This window comes from Triturus cristatus, chromosome 6, assembly GCF_964204655.1.
Source record: "Triturus cristatus chromosome 6, aTriCri1.1, whole genome shotgun sequence".
Taxonomy (NCBI): Eukaryota; Metazoa; Chordata; class Amphibia; order Caudata; family Salamandridae; genus Triturus; species Triturus cristatus.
In genome coordinates, this window is record NC_140589.1 from 1,916,294,375 (window position 1) to 1,916,303,173 (window position 8,799).

The following is an 8,799-nucleotide window of genomic DNA, read 5'->3' on the forward strand; positions in this document are numbered from 1 at the left end:
GCGGGATTCGGGAGCCGTCATGAGCATGCAAGGGGTTAAAGTAAAGAAACTCAGGTCAGTCAGTCAGGTGATGGACAACCGTCCAATGACACAACACCAGAGAATTCATGCAAGCACCGACAAGAACACACCCCTGGTCCTCACAGCCACCCTACTGCCACGATCAATGTACACTACTCAAGCAATAAATAGCTTGGGTGGAGGGAACTCCATTAAAAAAGGCTGACATAAAAAATATGTGGTCCGAGTGAGAGTAGGGTAGACCCAATATGTACTCCAAGTGGCAGTAGGGTACACCCAATATGTGCTCCGAGTGGGAGTAGGGTACACCCAATATGGGGAGAGGATGTAGCCTTATCGCTACAGCGGTCGACCTCAAAGCTGGGGAACGGGGTTCGAGTCTCAGCAAAGATGCTCAACATCCTGTGATCCTGGGCAAATCACTTAATCTCCCTGTGCCTACCAAAAAATGAATGTGTCCTTCTGTAACAAAACTGGTGCTGATGTAAAGTCCTCTGATACCAGATGTCTCGGGTCTAGTTTGCGAGTTCTAAAACTCTAAAAAAAGAAAATTTTAAAAAAATTACTCCAAGCGGGAGTAGGGTATATCCAAAATGTACGCCGAGCGGGAGTAGCGTACACCAATATGTACTCCGCGTGGGAGTAGGGTACATCCAATATGTACTCAGAGTGGGAGTAGGGTACACCGGTGTGTGCTCCGAGTGGGAGTAGGGTACACCGATGTGTGCTCCGAGTGGGAGTAGGGTACACCGCTGTGTGCTCCGAGTGGGAGTAGGGTACACCAATATGTGCTCCAAGTGGGAGTAGGGTACACTGATATGTGCTCCGAGTGGGACTAGGGTACACCGATATGTGTTCCGAGTGGGAGTAGGGTACATCCAATATGTGGGAGTAGGGTACATCCAATATGTGCTCCGAGTGGGAGTAGGGTACATCCAATATGTGCTCCGAGTGGGAGTAGGGTACATCCAATATGTGCTCCGAGTGGGAGTAGGGTACCTCCAATATCTACTCTGAGTGGGAGTAGGGTACACCAATATGTGCTCTTAGTGGGAGTAGGGTACACCCAATATGTGCTCCGAGTGGGAGTAGGATACACCCAATATGTGCTCCGAGTGGGAGTAGGGTGCACCCAATATGTGCTCCGAGTGGGAGTAAGGTACTCGGAGCGGGAGCAGGGTCGCCCATCACCCTCAGGTCTCTCACAACCTACAGTGTTAAACACTCTGACAGTCACACGAGTTGCTTGATTATCAAATGAACGCTGCTCTGATGCTTAATGACAAAACCAACCCCAACATTACAGCGATGTTGTTAAACATTTAACATCGAACAATCCAATGTACCTTTATTTTTACTGTACTTTCACTGCACTGTATTTCTATAGGTGCTGTGCATTTCTAAGCTACGGTCTATGTAAACACACCAATGGGTTATAACCCAGGGACACTGCCGCTAACTTCATCACGTGGTATACCAGGGACCACAATTTTTGGGGGCTCTGGCGGACACTTTTCCATTTCAGCCCAAATACCCAACAGGAGTGGCAGTCTGAGCGGTGAAATTTTTTCAATTAAATTGTTCCTAGACATCTATGTAAGATTGGTAATGTTACTGTTTAATAATACCCTCGGACTGTACTCAGAACTAGGCACTCTACTAGCACCGGATTAGAAACAAGGTCCTGGATAGCAGGGTTAAAAACAAGCATTTGTGTAAACGGGACATCCCGTTTCCGGTTGACTCAAATGACAGACAGGACTGGTGGACTCCCGTAACTCCACTGCCTTGTTCTTTTAATCCCCAGCAGGAGGAGTGGTGTGATTACGTGTCAGCAGAGGCTTCCCCCGAGATCGAGCCTAGTCCCTTTAACCAGGATTGCCTTCTTGCGGCCACCACGCCCCCTGTGTTACGAGGCCAAACCGGATTGGTTATATATCCGGAAGAACTAAAGGTGGAGTGTGACATCACCAAGGAGTGGAAACCTGAAGCGGAGGACGAACGACCGAGGGCGTAGAACGAGGAAGAAGAACCTGAGGAGTGCCGGAGAGACGAGCCGAAGACAGACGCAGTGAAGGAGCCAGGAGGCCAACGTCCCCGCGCATCGCCGAGCCACGTTCCCGGAGGAGCGTGGCTGGCTCAGGTACGGGAGCGGTTCGCGGGTTGGCTAGGGAGGCGGGAACGCCGCTAGCAGTGTTACAGCTTCCTTTCACCTGTGTCCCTCCACAAACTACCCCCACAACGCACGGAAGGCTAGTAAATGCGGGCACTACGTCGTACACACGAGTAGAGGTGTTCCCCACCCCCCCCCGGTCCTGGTCATAGGTTCAATACTGCTCTAAAACCTAGTCCTAACGTCCCCCTTTCTTCTTCTCTTTCCCCCCCCTGCCCTGTGTGTCCTGGAGCGCCACGGAAGATCGGAGAAGGACCCCCAGGAGTCGGGAAAGAGGACAAGGCCCCCCCAATCACCACGGAGCCCTTCAAGAAGGAAGAGAGACTGACTAGTAAACACAGACGTGTGTTATCATCAATAAAACCATATGTAAAACGACCTGGTCTCCGTGCTGTCCCTACCACCCCGCTACAACTGGTGTCAGAAGTGGGATTACCGTCCATCAGTGCCCCCGTGAAGGAAAACGTGATACAGCACCTCATTAAAGGCCAGGAGAAGCTTGAGTGGGCCGTAGAACAACAAATGGCTTCTGCACAGCATGACCGGGAACTGTTTCAAAACACGATAACCGCTCAACTGAAAGAACTACGTACGGCCCGAATGGAACCAGAAGTCGGGGTTGCCGTGGACCGGCGCCCCCATGTGCCTCATCCATCTGGAGTGACGCTGCAAAAGTATGTAGCGGGAGAGGACCCCGATGCTTTTTTTTCCAACTTTGAGCGAGCGGCTAGGGCCTGTGGGTGGCCTGACGAAAAGTGGCCCTTTTTCCTAGCCCCGCTCCTCACAGGGGAGGCTCAGGCGGCATATCAAGTCACAAATGCAACAGGGACCACTCCGTATAAAGAAATTAAAACGGTCATCTTAGACCACCTGGGGCTAGACTAAGAAGCTTATCGGGTTTGTTTTCGAAAAGAGAAGGGAACCCCAGGAGAAAATCCAAAGACTTTGTTTTTGTTTTTTCGTCTGAAGATGTCCACTGATAAGTGGCTGAAACCTTTAACTAGCACCAAAGAAGAGATCATGAGCCGCATTTATTTAGAACAGTTTTTGGAAGCTCTCCCCTATGGGACACAGAGATGGTTGCGGCAACACTCGAACATAACCCCTGAACAGGCCATAGAGATGGCTACAACCTATACAAGGGCTCAATCGAAAACGCTCCCTTGGGACACTGAGAAAAATGTCAAAAGCGGAGTGGCGCAAAAAGCGGAAAAAAAACCAAGGGGTCAAAATGAATACAAAAAAATTGCTCCGCTAAAGATGGAAACCCCGGTGATAAAAGGTCCACAGTGTTTCGAGTGTGGAGAATGGGGGCATATTGCAAGAATGTGCCCTCGTAAAAAAACACCAGAGGAACCCATGGAAGTTGGATACCTCCCCAGAACGGTCCTCTACTCGGCAGAAATGGGTCCCTACTTCCATGTAAGAACCAGGGTCAATGGCAAGTTCATAAACGCACTGTTGGACTCAGGGTGTAAACAGTCTGTTGCCCAGAAAGCATTGGTACCCTAAGAGCACAACCTCCCGAATGCGCTGGTACAGATTAGATGTGTCCACGGAGATGTAAGGCATTACCCAGTCGCACTAATAACGGTGGAAGTAGATGGACAGAACCCCTGCACAATAAGGGTAGGGGTGGTAGACTCCCTGCCTGAGGATCTCATAATAGGGGTAGACAATCCCCAGTTCTTAGAGATATTCCAAAACCAGATGTACAAACAAAAGCCCAGGCTAACGACCCAACACTCTTTAATGCCTGGGAAAGCGCTCATGCTAATAAAGATTTCCCCAGTCCTGTTTATCCTTGTTTTTTCATCAAAAATGAATTGTTATACAGAGAAGGGAGGGAGGGAGAGAACTCACAGCTGTTAGTCCCTGTGCCCTTCAGGGAACAAATCTTGTTCTATTCCCATACCCATCTTATAGCAGGACATACAGGGGCCAAGAAAACTACCCAGAACGTCTTGAGACATTTCTTTAGGCCTGGCATATATAAAGACATCCAGACGTATTGCCAGTCCTGTGAAACATGTCAAATGAAAAACCTTCAGTGACCACCCGCCGTTACCTTACAGCTGCTGCAGGTTATCGTGAAACCCTTTGAGAGGGTTGGTATGGACCTAATAGGCCCCCTGCCCAAGACACCTCGAGGCCACTCTTATGCATTAGTCATTGTAGACTATGCTACTCGCTTCCACAAAGCTTTTCCCCTAAAGTCCCCTACTACCAAAAACATATCGGAGAAAGTGATTGAGCTGTTCTCAAGGGTGGGATTCCCACGGGAAATTCTAACGGACCAGGGTACGCCCTTTGTATCAAAAATGATGAAGGAAGTTTGTAGTACCCTAAACCTACATCAGTTAAAAACATCCGTGTACCACCCGCAAATGGACGGTTTGGTCGAGAGGTAAAATCGCACTCTCAAAACCACGTTAAAGAAAATATTGTCCCTGGAAAACAAGGACTGGGATCGCTTACTCCCCCTTGCCCTTTATGTAATCCGGGGACAAGTGCAGAGCAGCCTGGGCTGCTCGGCATTTGAAATGTTGTATGGAAGGCAACCCAGGTCTCTGTTAGAGATTACCCGAGAAGCGTGGGAAAAAGAAACCGGGGAGGAGCAAAAATCCTTCCTAGAGTATACAGCTCAAATTCGATCCAGGATAGGGAAATTGCGGGAACTAGCAAGCTTAAATTTAGAGAAAAACCAAACGTCCCAAAAGATACAATATGATAAAGGAAAAAGGCTTAGAACCCTGAAAGTTGATGACTGGGCACTAGTGTTACTTCCGTCTTCTACTAAGAAGTTTCAGAGCGAGTGGACGGGTCCCTTTCGAGTTGTGGAAGTCCTGGGAAACACCACATATAGGCTCCAAGTTACACCCAGAAGGAAACAATGTTATCATATTAACATATTAAAAAAATGGCTAGGCCCCCCCCCGAAGAACGCTCACGGAGCCTAGCCTTCAATGTTAAAAGAGTCTACCCTACCACAGGTGCCTATTAACCCGGATCTGTCAAGCGACCAAAGGTCTGAACTATTACGGGCCCTAGAACCCTTTTCAGAGATGTTCTAGGACCTACCCGGCCGGACCACTCTGGCCGAACATAGGAACATCACAAAAGAGGGAATGCAGGTCAAGCAAAGGCCATATCGTATACCCGAGGCACGAAAAAGCGTGGTAAAAAAAAGAGGTGGAAGACATGCTAAAGCTTGGGGTCATTCGACCCTCTAAGAGTGGTTGGGCGTCGCCCATCGTCATGGTCCCAAAACCAGACGGAACGACCCGCTTCTGCATGGACTTCAGAGCCTTAAACGCCATCTCCTCGCTTGACGCATATCCCATACCTCGCGTTGATGATCTTATAGAAAACATAGGAGAAGCAAAGTACATCACCACGTTTGATTTATCTAAAGGGTATTGGCAGGTCCCATTGAAAGAGGAAGATAAGGAAAAAACAGCTTTTGTTACGGATGAGGGACTATATGAGTTCAACGTTTTACCGTTTGGTTTACACGGGGCCCCAGCCACATTTCAGAGGTTAATGAATACTGTATTACAACCTTACACCGCTTTTAGTTCAGCATATCTAGACGATATAGTGGTATTCAGTTGCTCCTGGGCCAAACATTTGGAACATTTAAGGACCATCCTTACAGCACTAAACAGAGCGGATTTGCATATTAATGCAAAAAAATCGTGTGCTGGGTATTCACAAGTGAGGTATCTAGGGTATGTCCTTGGGGAGGGGGTAATTGCCCCACAACGGGAAAATGTAAAAGCCATCGTCACCGTCCCCTTCCCTTCGACCAAACGAGAGCTTAGGGCATTCCTTGGCCTTATAGGTTATTACAGGAGGTTTATACCACAGTTTGCAGACACAGCCACCCCCCCTGACCAATGTCCTAAGAAAAGAAGTAAAACAAAAAGTGCTAGAATGTCCAACAAAAGAAATGTTAGATGCCTTTTCCAAATTAAAAGACACAATAATCACCGAACCGGTGTTGGTCTCTCCTAACTTTACCAAGGAGTTCATACTATCGACCGACGCCTCCAATACCGGTCTGGGGGCAGTTTTGTCACAAGTGGGGGACGACGATATAGAACACCCGATACTGTATATCAGTAGAAAGCTGTTTCCCCGAGAGACCAAATACTCCACCATAGAGCGGGAATGTCTGGCTATAAAATGGGCAGTGGAGAAACTGCGGTATTATCTAGACGGACGACATTTTCTGTTATATACAGACCATGCCCCGCTTAAGTGGTTATACAGGAACAAGTCACAAAATCCTAGAGTTTTGCGCTGGTTTCTGTCACTCCAGCCATATTCCTTCGACATCAAACACCGTAAGGGCAAGGACAACGGTAACGCTGACTATCTCTCATGGGTTTCCCCTCTCCCCCATCGGGAGAGTCTAGGGGGGGAGGTATGTAAACGGGACATCCCGTTTCCTGTTGACTCAAATGACAGACAGGACTGGTGGACTCCCGTAACTCCACTGCCTTGTTCTTTTAATCCCCAGCAGGAGGAGTGGTGTGATTACGTGTCAGCAGAGGCTTCCCCCGAGATCGAGCCTGGTCCCTTTAACCAGGATTGCCTTCTTGCGGCCACCACGCCCCCTGTGTTACGAGGCCAAACCGGATTGGTTATATATCCGGAAGAACTAAAGGTGGAGTGTGACATCACCAAGGACTGGAAACCTGGAGCGGAGGACGAACGACCGAGGGCGGAGAACGAGGAAGAAGAACCTGAGGAGTGCCGGAGAGACGAGCTGAAGACTGACGCAGTGAAGGAGCCAGGAGGCCAACGTCTCCGCGCATCGCCGAGCCATGTTCCCGGAGGAGCGTGGCTGGCTCAGGTACGGGAGCGGTTCACGGGTTGGCTAGGGAGGCGGGAACGCCGCTAGCAGTGTTACAGCTTCCTTTCACCTGTGTCCCTCCACAAACTACCCCCACAACACACGGAAGGCTAGTAAATGCGGGCACTACGTCGTACACACGAGTAGAGGTGTTCCCCACCCCCCCGGTCCTGGTCATAGTTTCAATACTGCTCTAAAAACCTAGTCCTAACGTCCCCCTTTCTTCTTCTCTTTCCCTCCTGCCCTGTGTGTCCTGGAGCGCCACGGAGGATCGGAGAAGGACCCCCAGGAGTCGGGAAAGAGGACAAGGCCCCCCTAATCACCACGGAGCCCTTCAAGAAGGAAGAGAGACTGACTAGTAAACACAGACGTGTGTTATCATCAATAAAACCATATGTAAAACGACCTGGTCTCCGTGCTGTCCCTACCACCCCGCTACAATTTGAAATGCAATCGGTCTCTCCTTTGGGACCTTATATGTATTTAGCTATGCAGCACATTAGCCTGGGCGCTGAAACATCTACTGTTCTTTAACATGGAGGGAAAGTAAGCACCAAACTGCGTGACACAACAGGTATGGGAACAAATGGAGAGAAATATTGCCTTTCAGCGGGAAATGGCATAGTCCAAAAGCTCCGTTTTTATATAAAATCAGGGACTTCGGGGGCATATCACTGAAAATACAAGATTTGAAAAAATTATTATTGTCTACTGGTGATCGTGGAAGACAAGTTCTATGGGCTGGAATCTAGAGAATGCTGAAGTGATTCTGGTATTTTACTGACCTCTGCTGGTCGTTTTCTATCAAGAAAGTTAAATAGAGGCAGGATGGACACAGACACCAGATTGTGCCTATATATCCAAGGCCTGGAGTCCCAATGTCCTGCCTGCTGAGTCCGAAGTACATTGCTCAGCCACACTTCTTCCACCGCATTCCTGTAGGCTGCTATTTACTGAACTACAGTTCAGACTGGGCAGTTGTTTATTAGATAAGATTTACAAGCCCTGATTCTATGTGTAGCCTGCATCTAAGCATCATGCATTTTCTTCTTTAGGTTGCTCAGACTCCTGCCTCTAGAATTGCTTCCTTGCTGCTCATAAAGCTCGTAGAGCCTTCCTTCATTGGGTCTTGTTGCGTTAGATGTCTCGAACTTCACATGACCCTAGTGATTCCTAATTATGAGAAGCATTATCGAAGATGTTTATTTACTTTTGGTCCTGATGAAGATTGGCGGATAATTGGAGGATGTCCACCGAAACATTCTTATTGTCCACAGTGGCTTGGCAGAAGAATGCTACAGCCACTTTCTCCGGTTTGTTGAAGACCCTCATTCTGCTACTAGGCCTGGTTTTTAATGAATGGACTATTTGGGTGTTATTGATTGTGGGGTTCTTTTTGAGGATATAATTAATCTGTTCATTGTAATGATGTGTTTTGATTATCAATTAAAGATAATCTATTTTTCAATGTATCTTCTGGATTTTAATACAATAGTCTAAGCAACATTTTTTACAGCTTGAAAATGATTTGCATGGCTCCCACTTGGGCCACATACAGTGCTCACTGTTTTACTGTATACATTTTGACCAGGCATTCCAAAAGAGTTTGAATTAATTTAGTTGTTCTTTTTTGTAATATTAATGATCCAGCAATGAGCCTAGAAACAGGTATTAATTTACAAAACTCACCTGATAATCCCAATGAGGATAAATATACAAGTAAAACCATGCTGGGATCTTGCAG